Consider the following 20,117-nt stretch of genomic DNA (forward strand, 5'->3'; position numbering starts at 1 on the left):
TTGCATCTGTATCTTTGGGGTAAATCCCCAGCAGTGCAATTGTTGGGTCGTAGAACAGGTCTATTTTTAACTCTTTGAGGAACCTCCACAGTTTTCCAGAGTGGCTGCACCAGTTCCCATTCCCACCAACAGTGCAGGAGGGTTCCCCTTTCTCCGCATCCTCTCCAACATTTGTTGTTTCCTGTCTTGTTAATTTTCCCCATTCTCACTGGTGTGAGGTGGTATCTCATTGTGGTTTTGATTTGAATTTCCCTGATGGCCAGTGATGCAGAGCATTTTCTCGTGTGCATGCTGGCCATGTCTGTGTCTTCCTCTGTGAAATTTCTGTTCATGTCTTTTGCCCATTTCATGATTGGATTGTTTGTTTCTTTGCTGTTGAGTTTAATAAGTTCTTTATAGATCTTGGAAACTAGCCCTTTATCTGATACGTCATTTGCAAATATCTTCTCCCATTCTGTACGTTGTCTTTGAGTTTTGTTGACTGTATCCTTTGCTGTGCAAAAGCTTCTTATCTTATCTTCTTATCTTATCTTCTTATCTTATCTTCCAATAGTTCATTTTTGCTTTTGTTTCTTTTGCCTTTGAGGATGTATCTTGCAAGAAGTTGCTTGGCCAAGTTCTAAAAGGGTGTTGCCTATGTTCTCCTCTAGGATTTTGATGGATTATTGTCTCACATTTAGGTCTTTCATCCATTTTGAGTTTATCTTTGTGTATGGTGTAAGAGAATGGTCTTGTTTCATTCTTCTGCATGTGGATGTCCAATTTTCCCAGCACCATTTATTGAAGAGACTGTCCTTTTTCCAATGGATAGTCTTTCCTGCTTTGTCGAATATTAGTTGACCATAAAGTTGAGGACCCATTTCTGGATTCTCTATTCTGTTCCATTGATCTAAGTGTCTGTTTTTGTGCCAGTACCACACTGTCTTAATGACCACAGCTTTGTAGTGCAACCTGAAATCTGGCATTGTGATGCCCCCGAGATTGACTTTGTTTTTTAATATTCCCCTGGCTATTCAGGGTCTTTTCTGATTCCACACAAATCTTAAGATGATTTGTTCCAACTCTCTGAAGAAAGGACATGGTATCTTGATCGGGATTGCATTAAATGTGTAAATTGCCCTGGGTAGCATTGACATCTTCACAATATTAATTCTTCCAATCCATGAGCATGGAATGTTTTCCATCTCCTTGTGTCTTCCTCAATTTCTTTCAGAAGTGTTCTGTAGTTTTTGGGGTATAGATCCTTTACCTCTTTCGTTAGGTTTATTCCTAGGTATCTTATGCTTTTGGGTGCAATTGTAAATGGGATTGACTCCTTAATTTCTCTTTCTTCAGTCTCATTGTTAGTGTATAGAAATGTCACTGACTTCTGGGCATTGATTTTGTATCCTGCCACACTGCCAAATTTCTGTATGAGTTCTAGCAATCCTGGGGTGGAGTCTTTTGGGTTTTCTATGTACAGTATCATGTCATCTGCAAAAAGGGAGAGTTTGACTTCTTTGCCAATTTGAATGCCTTTTATTTCTTTTTGTTGCCTGATTGCTGAGGCTACGACTTCCAGTACTATGTTGAATAGCAGTGGTGAGAGTGGACATCCCTGTCATGTTCCTGATCTTAGGGGAAAGGCTCCCAGTGTTTCCCCATTGAGAATGATATTTGCTGTGGGCTTTTCGTAGATGGCTTTTAGGATGCTGAGGAATGTTCCCTCTATCCCTACACTCTGAAGAGTTTTGATCAGGAATGGATGCTGTATTTTGTCAAATGCTTTCTCTGCATCTATTGAGAGGATCATATTGTTCTTGTTTTTTCTCTTGTTGATATGATCTATCATATTGATTGCTTAATGAGTGTTGAACAAACCTTGCATCCCAGGGATAAATCCCCCTTGGTCATGGTGAGTAATCTTCCTAATGTACTGTTGGATCCTATTGGCTAGTATCTTGTTGAGAATTTTTACATCTGTGTTCATCAGGGATATTCGCCTATAATTCTCCTTTTTGGTAGGGCCTTTGTCTGGTTTTGGATAAGGTGATGTTGGCCTCAGAGAACAAGTTTGGAAGTATTCCATCCCTTTCTATCTTTCGGAACAGGTTTAGAGAACAGGTATTGTTTCTTCTTTAAACGTTGATAGAATTCCCCTGGGATGCCATCTGGCCCTGGACTTTTGTGTCTTGGGAGGTTTTTGATGACTGCTTCAATTTCCTCCCTAGTTATTGGTCTGTTCAGGTTTTCTATTTCTTCCTTTTCCATTTTTGGTAGTTTGTGGTTTTCCAGAAATGCATCCATTTCTTCTAGATTGCCTAATTTATTGGCATATAGCTGCCAATTGTTTTTTAAATTGTTTGTATTTCCTTGGTATTGGTGGTGATCTCTCCTTTTTCATTCGTCATTTTATTAATTTGAATCTAAAAACAAAAGAGAACTTCAAAAGAACAAAAGTTCTCTTTTGTTTTTAATGAGATTGGCTAATGGCTTATGTATCTTATTAATTCTTTCAAAGAACCAACTCCTCGTTTTGTTGATCTGTTCTACAGTTCTGGTCGCTATTTCATTGAGTTCTGCTCAAATCTTTATTAACTCTTTTTCTGCTGGGTGTAGGTTTTATTTGCTGTTCTTTCTCCAGTTCCTTCAGGTGCAAGGTTAGCTTGTGTATTTGAGTTTTTTCCAGTTTTTTGAGGGATGCTTGTATTGCGATGTATTTCCCTCTCAGGACTGCTTTTGCTGTATCCCAAAGATTTTGAACTATTGTACCTTCATTCTCATTAGTTTCCATGAATCTTTTTAATTCTTCTCTAATTTTCTGGTTGACCCTTTCATCTTTTAGAAGGATGGTCTTTAACCTCCACATGTTTGAATTTCTTCCAAATTTCTTCTTGAGATTGAGTTCTAGTTTCAAAGAATTATGGTCTGAAAATATGCAGGGGATAATCCCAATCTTTTGGTATTGGTTAAGACCTGATTTGTGACCCAGTATGTGGTCTATTCTGGAGAAAGTTCCATGTGCACTTGAGAAGAATGTGCATTCAGTTGTGTTTGGATGTAAAGTTCTGTAAATATCTGTGAAATCCATCTGGTCCAGTGTATCTTTTAAAGCCTTGTTTCATTGGAGATGTTGTACTTAGAATATCTGTCATTTGCAGAAAGCGCCATGTTGAAGTCTCCCAGTGTAAGTATATTATTATCTAAGTATGTCTTAACTTTGGCTATTAATTGATTGATATACTTGGCAGCTCCCACATTAGGGGCATAAATATTCATGATTGTTAGGTCCTTTTTTTGGATAGATCCTTTAAGTGTGATATAATGTCCCTCTTCATCTCTTACTACAGTTTTTGGGATAAATTTTAATTTATCTGGTATAAGGATGGCTACCCCTGCTTTCTTTTGAAGACCATTTGAATGGTAAATGGTTCTCCAACCTTTTATTTTTAGGATGTAAGTGTCCTTAGGTCTAAAATGAGTCTCTTGTAGACAGCAAATAGATGGGTCCTGTTTTTTTATCCAGTCTGAAACCCTGCACCTTTGATGGGATCATTAAGCCCATTCACGTTCAGAGTTACTATTGAAAGATATGAATTTAGTTTCATCATAATACCTATTCAGTCCCTGTTTTTGTGGATTATTTCTTTGGACTTCCTCTTTCTTTTACAGAGTCCCCCTTAACATTTCTTGTAGAGATGGTTTGTTGGTCACATATTCTTTCAGTTTCTGCTTATCTTGGAAGCTCTTTATCTCTCCTATTCTGAATGAGAGCCTTGCTGGATACAGTATTCTTGGCTGCATGTTCTTCTCATTTAGGACCCTGAATATATCCTGCCAGTCCTTTCTGGCCTGCCAGGTCTCTGTGGAGAGGTCTGCTGTTAACCTAATACTTCTCCCCATAAAGGTTAGGGATCTCTTGTCTCTTGCTGCTTTAAGGATCTTCTCTTTATCTTTGGAATTTGCAAGCTTAACTATTAAATGTTGAGGTGTTGAAGTTTTTATTGATTTTAGGGGGGGGGAATCTCTCTATCTTCTGGATCTGAATGCCTGTTTCCCTCCCCAAGTTAGGGAAGTTCTCAGCTATGATTTGTTCAAATATACTTTCTGGTCCCCTGTCCCTTTTGGCGCCCTGGGGAACCCCAATTAAATGTAGATTTTTCCTTCTGAGGCTGTCATTTATTTCCCTTAACATTTCCTCATGATCTTTTAGTTGCTTTTCTCTTTCTTCCTCAGCTTCGTGACTTGCCATCAACTTGTCTTCTGTGTCACTCACTCGTTCTTCTACCTCATTAACCCTCATTGTTAGGACTTCCAGTTTGGATTGCATCTCATTTAATTGATTTTTAATTTCAGCCTGAGTAGATCTAAATTCTGCAGTCATGAAGTCTCTTGAATCCTTTATGCTTTTTTGCAGAGCCACCAGTAGCTTTATAACTGTGCTTCTGAATTGGCTTTCTGACGTGGAATTGTAATCCAAATTCTGTAACTCTGTGGGAAAGGGTACTATTTCTTATTCTTTCTTTTATGGTGAGTTCTTCTTTGTAGTCATTTTGCTCAGTGCAGAGTGGCTAAAAACAAGTACTGGAAAAAGGAAGGGAAAAAAAAGAAAAAAAAAGGGAAACAAAAACAAACAAACAAAAAGCAAAAACAGAAACAAAAAAACAAGGAGGATATCCTCTGGTTGTATATACTGTAAATCCCTTGACTTCCCCTGGAGCTTTCCAGCGCTGCTCGGTCAAGAACTTGCTCTTCGGGATCCCTGGGTGGCGCAGCGGTTTGGCGCCTGCCTTTGGCCCTACCGCCATCCTGGAGACTCGGGATCGAATCCCACCACGGGCTCCCGGTGCATGGAGCCTGCTTCTCCCTCTGCCTGTGTCTCTGCCTCTTTCTCATTCTTTCTCTCTCTCTCTCTCTCTCTCTGTGACTATCATAAAAAAAATAATAATAAATAAATTAAAAAAAAAAAAGAACTTGCTCTTCCCCTGTCCTTCCAGCTGGTCTTCTGGGGGAGGGGCCTGCTGTGCTGACTCTCAGGTGTGTGCACCTGGGGGAGCTGCCCAACCCCCTGCCGGGTGCCAGGCTCACTAGGAGCTATTTACCCCATGAGGTCCCTGTCCCTTGGCGGCCTTGCTCCGTCCCAGGCACAGAGTGACACCAGGAGGAACAACAGCAGTGGCGGCGGCCAGCTCTCCAGCCCTAGAGTCAGCTCCCGCAGTAACTACCGCAGCTTCCAGTCCGCAGGGGCCTGGATAGGGGGTAGGGGGCGCTGATCTGCACAGCTCGAGACCCCTGGGGGCAGGAGCGTCCTTGCTGTCTTGTGTCCTCTCAGCCTCCGCCTGTCCCGGGGAGAGCGCAGGAGCCTGGGCTGTGTCCCTCCCGTCCTGGGCTCCGGGGCCTGCACTGCTGGAATTGCGCTCTGGGGTGCAGCTGGAGCTGCTCCCGGGCCCTGCTTGGCGCGCGCTGTAGCCCTTTAGGGAGCTCGGCCGTGGGGTGTGGTGCTCTCCCTGGGGCGCAGGTGTCTGTTAGTGACCCCGGGAACCTGAGGGCATCCCCGCCCTCCTGGGGTCCTGCCCGAGCTCCCTGCGAGTGCCTTTCCGCCCGGGAAGATTGGGGAAGCCCCTGCTTCTCCGGGTCGGGGCTCTCCTGTCCTGGGGCCTCTCGCCCCGGCCTTAGCCCGACTCCTCGCGGGGCGCCCTCCCCGTTGGATGTTTTTATATTTATTTATTTTCCGTCTTCCTACCTTGTTAGAAGGGCCAACTCTTCTCTCTCTAGCATTCCAGCTGTTCTCTCTTTAAATCTCAAGTCAAAGTCGTAGGTTTTCAGGATGATTTGGAAGTTATCTAGGTAAGTCGATGGGGCCAGATGACCTGGGGACCCTACTCCTCCGCCGTCGTGCCCCGCCCCCCCCCCCATTAACTCATTTTCTGCATAAATCTGTAAGGTAGTTTGTGATTGCACATGAGTCCTGACCATCATGGGAACATGGGAAAGACAATGCAGAAATCATTTAGAATCGAGGGAAAGATATTCTAGAGGACTAGGAGCTCTGAAGGACCTTGTGTGTGGAAGAGTTGGAGTGGGTCTGGTAGTATCTTAGGTAATGCTGATGGGGAGAGGGTGGATGGTGCAGAATTTCTAAGAGAGATGACCATGAAGCAATGTTCTGGATGCAGCTCCAAAATGTGTGGATCCTTCCTGCATCTTCCGGGCCATAATACACACTTTAACACATTTAAAAGAATAGAAATCACATAACGTCTGATTTCAGACCACAGTGGAATTAAACTAGAAATAACAAAAAATAACTTGAAAATCCTGAAATAGTTGTAAATCAAACAACACGCTTCTAAATAATGCATGAAGAAGAAAGAAAGAAAGAAGAAGAAATCTCAGGAGAAATGTTAAAATATTTTAAGCTAGATGCTCCTGGGTGGCCCAGTGGTTGAGCATCTGCCTTGGGCTCAGGGCGTGATCCCGGGGTCCCAGAATCAAGTCCGGCTTCGGGCTCCCTGCATGGAACCTGCTTCACTCTCTGCCTGTGTCTCTCCCTCTCTCTTTGTGTCTCTCATGAATAAATAAATAAAATCTTTTTAAAAATATTTTAAGCTAAATGAAAATGAAAAAAGAACTTATAAACTTATAAAAATCTGTGGGATTTGGGGGAGACAGCAATCCCTCCAAAGAAGACAGCCCAGCATGGGGAGCCCAGGGAGGCCTCAGGCTTGTTTAGATCCTGGAGAGGAAAGAGACACAGAAGAAGTGAGCTTATTTACCACAGAACAGGACTTGTTCAGGCCAACAAGGAAGGATTTGTGAAAGGACCCAGCTAGGCACTGGGAGTGAGAATGAGTGCTTCTGGGGCACCATAACATAGAAATAAAAACAGGAAAATGAAGACAAGTGGCATCATCTATCCCTGGGATGATATTTACCCTTCTTTCCTTGTTGCTGGATTAAAAGTTAACTCTGGGCTGGGAATAAGCCCAGCCATCCATAATTTGAATAAATAAGCCCTCAAATAAAATGAAATTGAGATGGTTTCCTTTGCTGAGCTCCTAAGATTAATTATAGATCACTAAATTGGCCCATCGTTTTCCACTTGTCATTAATTTTTTTTCCCTGATGAATTTGTAATGACCGGTTTCTTTAAAAGTCTTTAGCAGGGCAAAACGTGGTGGAAAGAAATGGTATTGTTTCTCTGCCACCATGTTTTCTGCATCTGCTGCTGCTCTGGCAGAGGTGTGTGTGTGGTGGGGCACCCGGTCAGGGCTCAAGAGAGCTAGGACATAGTTGAAGTGCGGGGTTTCTCTGCCTCTGGAGGGGGTGGTAAGGAGCAGTGTGGGCAGGGTGAGAGGGAGGAAGACCAGATGCCCTGTTTTCTAACCAACCTTCATCATCCACCCCATTTGACCACTGCCAGCTGCCATGATGGGGTTAGCCCTGGGCCTTGTGCCTGGAGCTTCCTGCCAGCTTTCCATGCTGGGAAGGCTCAGACCCCACTGCCTGGCCCTAACCTGGGAGGGCAGCAAGCAAGCCTTTCAGCTCCTCCTCATCCCAGAAGGTCTCTCCTTGCTATCCCACTCAATCCTTCCACGCTCCAGCTACCGTCCTTATTTAATTTCCACCTGTTCTGATGAGTCTCTGCATTTCACTTAAATTTTGATACTGAGCATTTTTTCACATATTTATAAACAGTTGGAGTTCTCCTATGAATTGTCTGCTTATGTAACTTTGTTCATTTTCTAATAAGTTGCTTCTCTTTTTGCCAATACACACACCCTCTTTATATGTAATGAATTTGAATTCTTTGTCTACTATATATAGTGAATATTATATCTCAGCCTGTCCTTTATCTTATTTCTTTTCTGTTAAGGGTAGATTCTTTTGTTTTGTTTTGAGCAAAAAGGTTTACATTTTTATGTAATTATATCTCCCTCTTTTCCTTTTGTGAAAAGAACTGGATTCTGGTTCTTGGTTAGGAAGTCCTTCCCAATTCCAAGACTATGAAAATATTCTTCTATACTTTCCTCAGATTCTTTCAGGGTTTTGATTTTTACATTTAGAACTTTAATCAATTTGGAATTTACTTTTGGATGTGGTGTGTGAGAAAGGAAACAAAGTTGTTTTTTTTCTCTAAAACATCCAAATGCTATCTATTGGTGAGTCTATTTTTTTTCTCACTGTTATTAGTCAATATTGGAAATCTATTAATGTAATTTACTAGCATGTTAAAGGGAAGATATATATTCATCTTGGTAGATTTCTTAAATTTAAAAACCTGACACTGAGCCTGAGCAAAATTCTCAATAAACTAATAATAAAAGGAGACTTTCTCAACCTAAAAAAACAAGCTACAGTATTAGTATTTCATCAATAGCAACAAAATGTCCCACACTAACTCAAGGTGTTAAAAATAGAGGAATTAATTGGGGGAGTGAGTGGTTTATGGGAACTCTGTACTTTCCACTAATTTTTTTTTCTGTAAACATAACTCTGCTCAAAAATAAAAAATTAAAAAATGAAATAAAATAAAAATAACACACCATAGCAAACATGTTTGCTGGTGAAACTTTGTAAGAATTCTCATTAAAATCAGAACAAGACATTTAAAAGATATAAATATCCTACATTATTGCTTATTCCAGGGTAACCATAGTTTGTGTTTATTGATTCCTTATTCTGTGACATGGAGACATTATGCCTCCACTCATATTCAAGTCTGCTTACCAACTTCTGTTGACACATCTCTCCTCTTACTCTGTCAAGATTGATAAGGCTTATCTGTAAAGTTTTATTTATAGATTGATTCTAAAAGGTGAAAACCAACATACAAGCAAAAACCAAGTTAATGTGATTTTGACTGCATAAATTTTATCATTGCTGAGTCAATCATGTGCCAGAAATATGCTTCTTTCCTCGTGGATCTACTGTCAGTATCCTTGGATCACTGAAAAACAGTTTCACTTGGACTGTATTTCCCATTGCCAATTGCTCAAAGTCATGATTTATTTTTGTTTGTTTCATATTTGCATCAAATCTTTTAGATTCAGTTTGTTTTTCTTTTGGAGAGAAGAAGCATCCATTTTATTCAACACATGCCTCCTGGTTCCCAGCTTCCTATCATTCTATATTGTTTAGAATCTATTTCTTTCTAATTCTTGAATCCCACCCAAGTCTTATGCTTCATATGTAGATTGTGACTCTGCATCTATTTATTTTTCATGGAGTACCTCGATGCCTTTCTGCTTCCACCTTGCATGCTTGTCCTTGTCATAACTTCCTGTACTGGGAGCATGTGTTACCCCACGAAGTCCATTTTTTTCATGGGTCCTCCCTCCCAAGCCTCTGATCTCCTACTCTAGGGTGAAGCCTTGCTGTTTAGTTGCAGACCTGGTGCTTCTCCCGACTGCTATTCTGGCTTTGGAACTATTGTTTCCTGGAGTATCTGTTTTTCCATTTGTTGATTCATTCCCTTATTTTGTTGGTATATTCTCTTTGGTTATTTCCTAAGAAAAAATGCATGGGACTTAAACTTTTTGAAGTCACAGGAGTCTAAAAGTTTCTTTAACATGTCCTCATACTGAATGGTTACTTTGGCTGAACTTTTTTTCAATTGAAGCCATTCCTCTTCAAGATATGCAGGCTCTGTTCCTTGGCGTTCCAGTACCCAGTGGGGCTACCAGTCTGCTGCTTGTCTGATTCCCATTCCTTTGAGGGCTTTTTCCCTTCCGGAAGCTTTTTAGGACTTTCTCTTCATCCTCCTGGCTATTCTGAAAATATACTGTATGTTTAGATAGGGGTCTTCGTAGGATGCCTTTAGCTGGAAGTAATACAACTCTCAATACAAGACAACTTAAGAGGTAAGGAGACTGATGGGCTCATAGAAGTCCCAAAGAAAGTTCAAGAGTTGGCTCCACCTTGCCATCAAGGCCCTATCTTTTTTCCACCTTCTCTGTCTGCAGACCTCCACAGGTCAGCTAGCTGCCCAGGTATCACATTCTTGCGGCGTTCATAGTAGAAGAGGGAATCATCTTATCCTTGTGTCTTATTTTATGAACTAAGAAATTCACCACACAGTCCCTCCTGGGAGACTTTTCTAATATCTCATCAGTCTGAATTGGGTCACAAGCCTCTTCCTATGCCAGTGACTAGAATTATCCAGTGACTGGATTAGAGTCAATCTCTGAGGCTAAGGCTACACAGAGGAGCAGGAAGACTTAAACAAAACAACAAAAAATCAGGGTTCTGTTATTTAAAAAAAAAAAATGGAGGAAGGAATTACTGTTAAATACTAGGCCATTTCTTCTTTTATTTTTTCGATTTTTATTTTATACTTTGAATGACAAAAGCTCAAAATTCTGACACCAATTATTTCAAAATGATGCAAAATAACTCAAAATGTTTACAAGCATTTCTCTTTCATTTTTCCACTTTCAACGATGGTGTGGTCAACACAGTATGGCTTTCTTGGAAGGATATCTAAAGAGATAGGCAGAAAGACAGACAAATAAAAGAAAGGCAGAACCAATTCACTAGTAAGTATATCACTATTAATTCTTCCAAACCCTTCCTCTGCATTTCTAACAGGAAAAAAGCATGGCTTTTGCCCAATGGGAAGAACTGTCCATTTTCATGTAAAAATTAGAAGTTTAATGGATGAGGCAGGAAAAGACTCTTTTGAAGCAAATTTTTAAAAATTATTTTAGCTGAGTTTTTTTCCTGGCATCTATTTCCATATTTCTATATAACTTGTCTATACTTCTGTTTCTTGAGTTTTCAATTTTAGATATTATCTCCTGATAATCCCTTCCCCTTTCCTGTCTACAAATACACATGTGCTTCCCCTCCTGACAATATTGTTATATCAGTTTTTAAGTATGTATCTATTTATGTTTACATTATGAGCATGCAACTGCTATTCACAGCTGAGTCATATGGTGTTACATCTATTATAGTTACATCTCTGTTATTGTTATTTTGCTCAGGTTTTCCTCTTGTCTGGTTTTAAATTTCAAAAAAGTTTCCATTTGTCTCCTATATGCTAATTACTGTTTTATCACCAAACCGATTATAAAATTCTTTTAAATATGTTCAAACTCATCAACACCAGCTTCATTTTTTTTTCAGCTTTTAAAAAAAGTTGACTATAGTTGACACAGTTACATTGGCTTCAGGTACACAACACAATGATTCCATACATTTAAAGATTTTATTTAATTGAGAGAGAGGGAGAGAGAGAGGACATGAGCATGTCAGGAGCGGCAGAGGGAGAAGGAAAAGCAAACTCCTCACTTAGCAGGGAGCCCGACGCAGGGCTCCATCCCAGGACCCTGATATTATGACCTGAGCAGAAGGTAGATGCTTAACCAACTGAGCCACCCAGGTGCCACTTTCACAACTTTATACTTTCCTCTTGGTTCGCCACAAGTAGCTACATCTGTCCTGATACAATATTATTACAGTAACATTGACCTACATTCCTTATGCTGTGCCTTTTATTCCCACGACTTATTCATTCTGTAACTGGGAGCCTGTATCTCTATCCCCCTCACCCATTTTACATAGTCCATGCCCCTTATCCCTGCTCAACAACCATCAGTTTTTTCTCTGTATTTATAGGCCTGATTCTGCTTTTTATTAATTTGTTTGTTCATTTGGATTTTGGGGGATTAGATTCCACTTATGAATGAAATCATTTAGTATTTGTTTTTCTCAACTGATTTATTTCACTTAGCATAATACCTTGTAGGTCTATCCAAGTTGTCTCAAATAGCACAATACCATCCTTTTTATGGCTGTGTAATATTCCAGTGTGTGGGTATGTGTACATCTTCCTTTCCTCTGTGTGTGCGTGTATCTTTTACTTTTGTCTATCGATGGACACAGGTTATTTCCATATCTTGGCTACTGTAAATAATGCTGCAATAAACACAGCGGTACACATATCTTTCTGAATCAGTGTTTTTGTTTTCTTTGTAAAAAATAATAATGGAATTATTGGATCATATAATATTTCTATTTTTTACTTCTTAGGGAATTTCCATATTGTTTTCTGAATAGGAGAAGATATTTGCAGGGCACCTGAGTGGCTCAGTTGGTTAGGTGTCTACCTTCAGCTCAGGTCATGATCTCAGAGTCCTGGGATTAAGCTCCGTGTCAGGCTCCCTGCTCAGTCTGCTTCTCCTTCTCTTTTTGTCCACTCCCTGCCTCTCGTGCTTTCTACCTCTCAACTAACTAAATAAAATCTTTTTAAAAATAGAGAAGATATTTGCAAATGATATACACAATAAGGGGTTAATATCCAAAATATATGAAGAACTTATACAACACCAGGTTCATTTTTGAATCTTTTACAGAGTCCCTTATCTGCTGTTCTAATCTGGCATTGTTACTTCCACTGCTGCATGGTGTTGTCCTAGGACTTTAATATTATGCTTGGTATTCCCTTTGACTGTCTCTTAATGTTGGGGCTCTTATCTTCTGAATCTGCAGAATTCAACTCTCTCAATGAATGTATGCAATTTTAATTGAAATATAATTCATATCCCCCAAAATTTCACACCTATTAAGCGTACAATTGAGTGGTTTTATTAAATTCACAGAATTGTGCCACTATCTAACTCCAGAACATTTATATCACTTCAAAAAGAAACCTCATCTTCATCAGCACTCACCCATTCCTCCCTCCCCTCAGGTCCTAGAAACTACTAATATACTTTCTGTCTCTATTCATTTGCTTATTCTAGACATTTCATATCAACAGAATCATACAACACATGGCCTTTTGTGTCTGGCTTCCTTAACATAATGTCTTTGAGGTTTCTCCATGTTATAACATGTATCAGTACTTAATTCCTTTTTATGACTGAATAATATTCCAGTGCATGGATATATCACATTTTGTTTATCCATTTATCTGTTGATGGTATTCAGATTGTTTATACTTTCTGGCTATTATGAATAATGTTATGAAATTCATGGGCAAGTTTTTGTGTGGACGTCTTTTTAATTCTCTGAGGTAGGTGTAAATAACCCAAGTACACTTGACCCATATGTAAGCGTAAGTATATTACCTATTCATTTTGATGAGGCACATCCTCCAATAGCTTCCTGAGAAAGGAAGCATGGCAGCACATTTTTGGGACCTTGAGTGTTTATTATATATCCACACTTTGAGTATAGACTTATTAGCAGAAGGAAATCATTCTCTCCAAATTTTTTTCTCTCCAAATTTTTTTTCTCTCCAAATTTTAAAGGCCTTTTCTTCATGGTCTTCTAGCTTTCTGGGTTGCCTATGAGAAGTCCAATGCCATTTTTATTCCAAAGTCTTTTTATAAGACTATTTTTTCACTTCTGAAAATCTATAGGAACTTCTCCTTTCTCCTAGTATTCTGAGATTTCACAAAGATTTCCTTAGTGTAGGATTATTCCCCACACACATTAGAGTGGAAATTTGGTGGACTCTTTTAATATAGAAACTCATCTGTTAGGCCTGGGAAATTTTGTTGTACTATGCCTATGGCAATTTCCTTCTCTTTTTCTCCTTTGTTCTTGCTTCTTGACACTTTAGTTATTGAGATTTTAATCTTCTTTGACTAATGCTCTATATCAGTTAGATGTTGCTGTATAGCAAACTACCTCCTCCCCCAGTTTAGTGGCCAAAACAACTACTTATTGAGCTGAAGATCTAGGGGTCAGTACTTTGGTTTGGGTTGACCTGGCCAGCCTTCCAAGTCTTGGCTGGGCTGCTTCATGCATCAGGGGTCATGAAGGTTGGACTTGCTAGTAATTGGCTGGTATAAGATGATGTCAGCTAGGATAGTTCATCTCCCTCCACATGCTCTCATCTTCCCGCAGACTAGTCTAGGTCTGGTCACATGGCAGTTGGGGAGAATTCCAATAAAGCAAGCAGGCATGTACAAGGTCTCAAGGCCTTGACTCAGAATTGGTACGTCACTTCTATCACATTCTATTGGATAAAGCAAATTACAAGTTCAACCCAGCTGCAAGGGGAGGAAAAATGGGCTCTACTTTTTCTAAGTGAGAAATACAAAGTCATGTCATGATGGGCAGGTTCTCCTAAAAATTCATATGTTGAAACCATAATACCAATGTGATGGTGTTTAGAAATGGGGCCTTTGGGAGATGATTAAGTCATAAGGGTGGAGCTCCCATGATGGGATTAGGGCTCTTGTAAAAAGAGACATGAGCAATCTCGATTTTGCTCTCTCTGCCATGGGAAAATACAGTGAGAAGATGGCTATCTGTAAACCAGGGGAAGGGCTCTCACCAGACATCAAGTCTGCTAGCGCATTGGTCTTGGACTTCCCAGTCTCTAGAACTGTAGAGATAAATATTTGTTGTTTAAGTCACCAAGCCTGTGCCATTTTTTTTTTTATAACAACCTGAACTAAGACAAGGAAGGATGGAGATTTATGGCCACTTTTGCATCAACTACATGCTTCATTTGTGTCTTTTTTCTTTTTCCTATTTTTTTATACCTTTGTCTTTTATTCTTCTTGGACTGTTCCTTCACTTGCTCTTTTAGGCTTTATGTTGAGTTTTTAATGTTTGCATTATATTTGTAATCTCTAAGAGTTATTTCTTGTTTTCTGATTTTTTTTAAACAATAGCATTATGATTCTGGCTCAGGATAAATCCTTCCCTTATATTCTTCAGTAGTAACAAACTGAGCTGACACCTTGGCCTTGGGTGTCCAGTCTCCAGAACCATGAGAATATACATTTCTGTTGTTTAAGCTACACAGTCTGGCATTTTGTTATGGCTGCCCTAGCAAACTGATACAGCCATGCATGCCCTGGTTACCTGAAACATGCAGTGTAGGCTGTTCAGTGGTTATCAGTGAGTTTTAGGTGGCACACAGCCCAGCACATTTATCCAGCATCTCTCTGATAGATGAGAGAGCCATCTGCTGAGCCCTTTTGCCTACCTTAACCACACCATCAGCAAAGAAGGCTGATGTGGCAGAGAGTCAGACACGCAAATGCCATTTGCTCCTATCCTGAGTGTGTCAGCCTCTCCCATCTCTTCTCCTGGCTTCTCTCTGTATGTTTTAAATTGGTTCAATACAAGTATGATTTGAGAAACAAAGTGTGGTCTGTGAGCTTTTCTGTTCCATGGCTTCTGTGCTGGCCTTTCTAGAGAGTGTTTCCAGACCTCGAGATACATTTCCATAATGAAAGATTTCCCCTGCCTCTCATCTTTTCTCATAATTCTATGTCTCTACCCCTTTGGTTCTGCCTTCTATTCTTTTGCTCTTTGGGCAATAAATTCTGTTGTTATTGTATGTTTCTTCTACCTGATTGCACCTCAGGCTCAATCTGTCCTTAGAAAGAGCATGCATATTATCAGAGATCATTAGGATCCTTTGCTGGCAGCCTGCATGGTGGCTTTTTCCCTTGGAGCTTCTCCTCCTGCCAATGGTGGACACATGGTCACCTGTCCAGCCTCATGGCTTGGAGATAAGGTCCAATACTATAGGGAAAGGACCTCCATCCATTGAAGGGAAGAAGTCAAAGTAGACAATATAGCTTCCCATTCCTACTTTAGTAAAAAATAATCAGACAATGCTACCAACATGCATTTGAAAAAGAACATTCAAAGCAAAACTCTTAGTTTCTGCCACCTTGGGTCTTTTTGGCAAAGATAAATAGATGGTTCAGGTTTCCATTAAAGTGTAAGATCCACTGTTTCAAAAACACTCAATTCCAAGACCTTTAAAGGCTGTTGAATTTGATGTTATTCCTCAATACATGACAGAGAACTTACATCTCCTGGATGCTGATATTGTTACTGTTTTCAAGTCTGGAGAGAATTAAGAAAAATCTTGAGTAGCTACTGTTATTTCAAACACTGATTCATTTCCTGTTTGGTTGACTCCATGAAATACCATCTATCTCCAGAAGACACATTAGGTAATAAGCAGCCCTTTTCATTTTTTAGTGATTTGCTCATGACAAAGTCATTGTTTCTCTCTTTTTTCTCCCGCTCTGATGAAGAGTTTTGCTCCTCCTCTGAGTGAATTTTCAGCAGCATTTGTACCAGGAATGGCCACTCTTTTGGGCTGGTTGCTGACCTCGTGTACACTTCAGTTCTTGTAAACATCAGGCAGGGGTCCAGAGTCAGGCTTCTCCCCTGTGTATGTGCACCATTTCTCAGAGGCACTATGGGAAGGCCAATCATGATTTAAGCTATTTTAGCAGCACCTTTCCTTGCCATGACAAATCTCTATTTATGATAGTTGCTACGGACTATTACCATGCTTTGTTTAAAAAACAAAACAAAAGCCTCTGTTGGAGTGTCTTTAGGAAAGAAACAACATTTCTTTCAGCAGAAATTTCATGAAACTTTTAGACACATTAGTCCAATCTGTGTGAAGGGCTGCACGAAAAATCGAGGCACAGCTCATCTGGTGTGGGCAAGGCTGGCGATGGATAAGAGGAAAGAATGGGCATGAACCCACTCTCCCCTATGAACTGATCACTCCTTTCAGAAAAGGAATAACAAACAAGGATTTGGTCAAATACATCTTTCACAGATCCATTCTTCTGACTTTGAATTCTGCTAGCATGGTCATAAAAAATACGTGATAAGGCTCTGTTCTCTTTTCTTCTGTTGTTTCTGGCTAAGTCACAAGCTCTAAAATCGTAGCTTCCAGAGATACTATGCTTTGGAGGAGAGATGAGACCAGTGTCAAGTGATATGACTTCTCATTCCAATCCTGATACTTTCTGTGTGTTCTTGAGCAACTCTCTGGGCCTCATACCTTCAGAACTCAAGGAGAACATTAGAGCTAATGACCCAATAAAGATGAGTATCTTTATTTTAAATACTTTTAATTTTAAAACTTTTATCAGGTAAAGTTGCAACTATCCAGGGTTCCCCACAAATCAATTAGCTTGTATCACACACATTTCCCATTCTATGAAATTCAGATGTCTTAACTTAGAGAATACGGTCAGAGCTGCCTGAAAATGGAGACACCTAGTTTTTGGATAAAGGAGTTTTTTTCAACCTCTTTCAAAGTTTCTTTTTCTTTTTTTTTTTTTTTTTTTTTTGATAGACAATTTGGATAATGAATTTGGCTATTGTATTAATTAACTATTTTGCTTGCAGGTGACAGCCACTCAGGTCAAACTATCAAGAGGAATCTATGATTGTTGATATGTATAAATGCATTCTTTATAAGCTACAGACCACCAAATCCACAAGTTCGTTTAAGAGAAAGGAATTTATGACAGCATATTATATGGTGGATAGAATTTCTAGGCAGGTCAAGTACCCAAGCTTAGATCCTATAGCCAGAAGAGATGCCTGACTAGACCACAGGACTCGTCTTCTGAAAACCTTGCTGCTACTTCTGTATCTGCCACTGCTTAGGGTTGGTGCAATAGACTCTCCACATCAGCTGCTCAAGAAAGCTAAGCCCCTGGGGTCCACTCTACCTGTAGAAAGTCTGATCCCCCTGAGTGTGGTCACCACTCTGGGGTGTTCATTACCAACTTCCATGTGTCTTGCAGGCATGTGGGCCTGGTGTAACTTTGATCACATGTGAAACCTTTACTACAAGGGAGTCTGGGAAATTTGGACATGAGTTTTCCATCCTCTAGCTTATAGGATAGGAGTTGGGTGTGTTGTGAAGGTGGTAATGTGCAGGACCTGCCATAGCAGAAAACTGGGGCACTTCTCAGAATCCAAGGGAAGAAGGAGCTGGGTCTCAGTCCACACATGGACACTGTAAGGAAGTGAGAAAATTCTGTCCCCATCTTTCCTTTGCCTCTTCCTCCAGCTACTACCTTAGGGTAGCACACCTTCAACTAGCTTATGAATTTTACATGTTAGGGTCCAGATCCTAGAAAGGTCTAAGTTCCAGTTCCAACCTCCTCAGGAAAGTGATGAGTTGTCCCAGCCAGGGTCAGCTGCCCACCTCTGACAGGAGCGGGACCACAGTACCTGAGGCAGCCATTCATTTGAAAGCAAAGGAAAACAGTTTTCAGAAAAGGATGGTAGTAGAGTGGGGAAAGTGGGCTAGGAGTGTCTGGGCAAACCGGATGGTATCAAGAAGCCAAGAATTCTTCTTGAAGTAGTGTTACCTCTCAGTTCTCATTGGCTACATTCAGCTCAGTCTCCCTGCTGGGTAGGAGTGTGGCTTTCTCGGACTGTTGCATGTCCTCTGCTCTTCCCCAATATAGATGCTGGGAACAAAGCAGAGTGGTGATAGCAAGTTAGCAGGGCTGGGCAAGCTGACATCCAACCTCACTGTTACCTTGACAAGTGGCCTTCGGCAAGCCACTTCAGTTCCGTCCTCTGTATCTGCAAGATGAACTGGAAATGACTGCTCCTATAGAGACCATAGAATTTGAAATAGAGCTGCAGTGACCTCCCTCCACAGCATCCTGAGATTGATAAATAAGGACCCATTGGAAAGACAGCAATGGATGAGTCTAATTGAGCACTCAGTTAGTAGCTCAGGAGAGGAAAGATAACAAAAGAACACCTAGTGATTCCAAATGACCTTAGGTGTCCAGATTCAACCTCACTCTTGAAATTTTAAAGATTTAGGAGAAATTCAGTGGTGTTTAGTACATTTACAATGTTATGCAACCATTACCTCTATCTAGTTTCAAAATATGTTCATCACCCAAAAAGAGAGCCCTATACCTATTAAACAATTGCTCACATTCTCCATGTCTCCATCCTCCCAGGCCTTGGTAACCATCCATCTGCTCTCTTGTCTCTATGGATTTACTTATTTTGAACATTTTATATAAATGGAATCAATCTATGGATGGGATATGTGACCTTTTGTTTGACATTCAGCTTTCATTCAGCATAATGTTTTCATAATCCACACTGTAGTGTATATCTATGCTTCTTCCCTTTTTATGGCTGAATAACATTCCATCAAATGTACATACCACAGTTTGTTCACTCATTCATTGATACACATTTGTGTTATTTCTTGCTTTTGACTATTATGATTAATGCTGCTATGAACATGAGTGTGCATACACATGTTTGAATACCTGTTTTCAATTCTTTTGGGTCTATACCTCGGAGTGGAATTGCTGGGTCATATGGTAACTCTGTGTTTAACTTTATGAGGAACTGTCAAATTGTTTTCCACAGTGGCTGCATCAGTTTACATTCCTCCCAGCAGTGTACAAGCATTCCAACTTCTCCACAACCTTGCCAACACTTATTTTCCTTTTAAAAAATTATAGCCATCTTCGTGTGTATGAAGTGATGCTTCATTGTGGTTTTGCTCTGCTTTTCTGAGAACCTTTTGAAGTTATAAATAATGCTTTGTCCTTGATCCTTGAGGAGAATCCTGGCAAAAAGAGATGGACCCTGGTAGCAGAGCAAATATTATCCCAATTCTCAAAACAGAGGGAAAGGTGGGCTCCAGAAACTCTAGGCTTCAGTTCTCAGCCACATCTGAGAAGCATGAGTACTCAGATGGAAAACAGAAAGAGCATGGGGATCCTGTTTCTCTAGTGAATGCATGGTTGTGTCACTATAGTAGCACATTGTTACTTCAGCATAGTTCTTTACTAAGTGTCACATCTTTATTACCAGAGGAGAGGCATGGGTCAATGCAGGGTGCACAGTCACACCCCAATACAAGCCCACATCTAGAGGGGTCTGTGGGGCAGCCCGGGTGGCTCAGTGGTTTAGTGCTTGCCTTCAGCCCAGGGCATGATCCTGGAGACCTGGGATCGAGTCCCACATTGGGCTCACTGCATGGGGCCTGCTTCTCCCTCTGCCTGTGTCTCTGCCTCTTTCTCTCTGGATCTCTCATAAATAAAATAAACACATACATACATACATACATACATACATAACTTTAGATACCTTTAGAGGGGTCTGTGTGTGTGCCAGGCGCTACTGGGGCAAAGATTGGGAAGAGCCAGAGTGTAGTGTCCAGCAGGAGTTTTGGTGAAGATACTCTGGAAGACTTGGAATGCCCAGAGGTGACCTGACTGCATGAGCAAGCAAGGTTGGTTGGGACTAGGTTCTAGGCTGAGTTCAAAACCAGATGATACATGTTTGAAATAGGTGTCGTCTAAGCATATGGCAGCTTGGGTGAAAGAAAACTTGCCTATTTAGTGGAG

General features: G+C 40.5%; 1 long non-coding RNA gene across 1 annotated transcript; it reads right to left on the bottom strand.

The window, feature by feature from the left end:
• Window positions 1-10,345: 10,345 nt before the first annotated feature.
• On the bottom strand, window positions 10,346-19,453 carry LOC125754796 (uncharacterized). The gene is made up of 3 exons (XR_007409638.1): window positions 19,029-19,453; window positions 18,096-18,197; window positions 10,346-10,461 (listed from the first exon to the last, which is right to left on the bottom strand). It is a non-coding gene; the product is annotated as an uncharacterized LOC125754796 (long non-coding RNA).
• Between the last annotated feature and the right edge of the window lie 664 nt (window positions 19,454-20,117).

The sequence above is a fragment of the Canis lupus genome, chromosome 3, assembly GCF_003254725.2.
Source record: "Canis lupus dingo isolate Sandy chromosome 3, ASM325472v2, whole genome shotgun sequence".
Classification (NCBI taxonomy): Eukaryota; Metazoa; Chordata; class Mammalia; order Carnivora; family Canidae; genus Canis; species Canis lupus.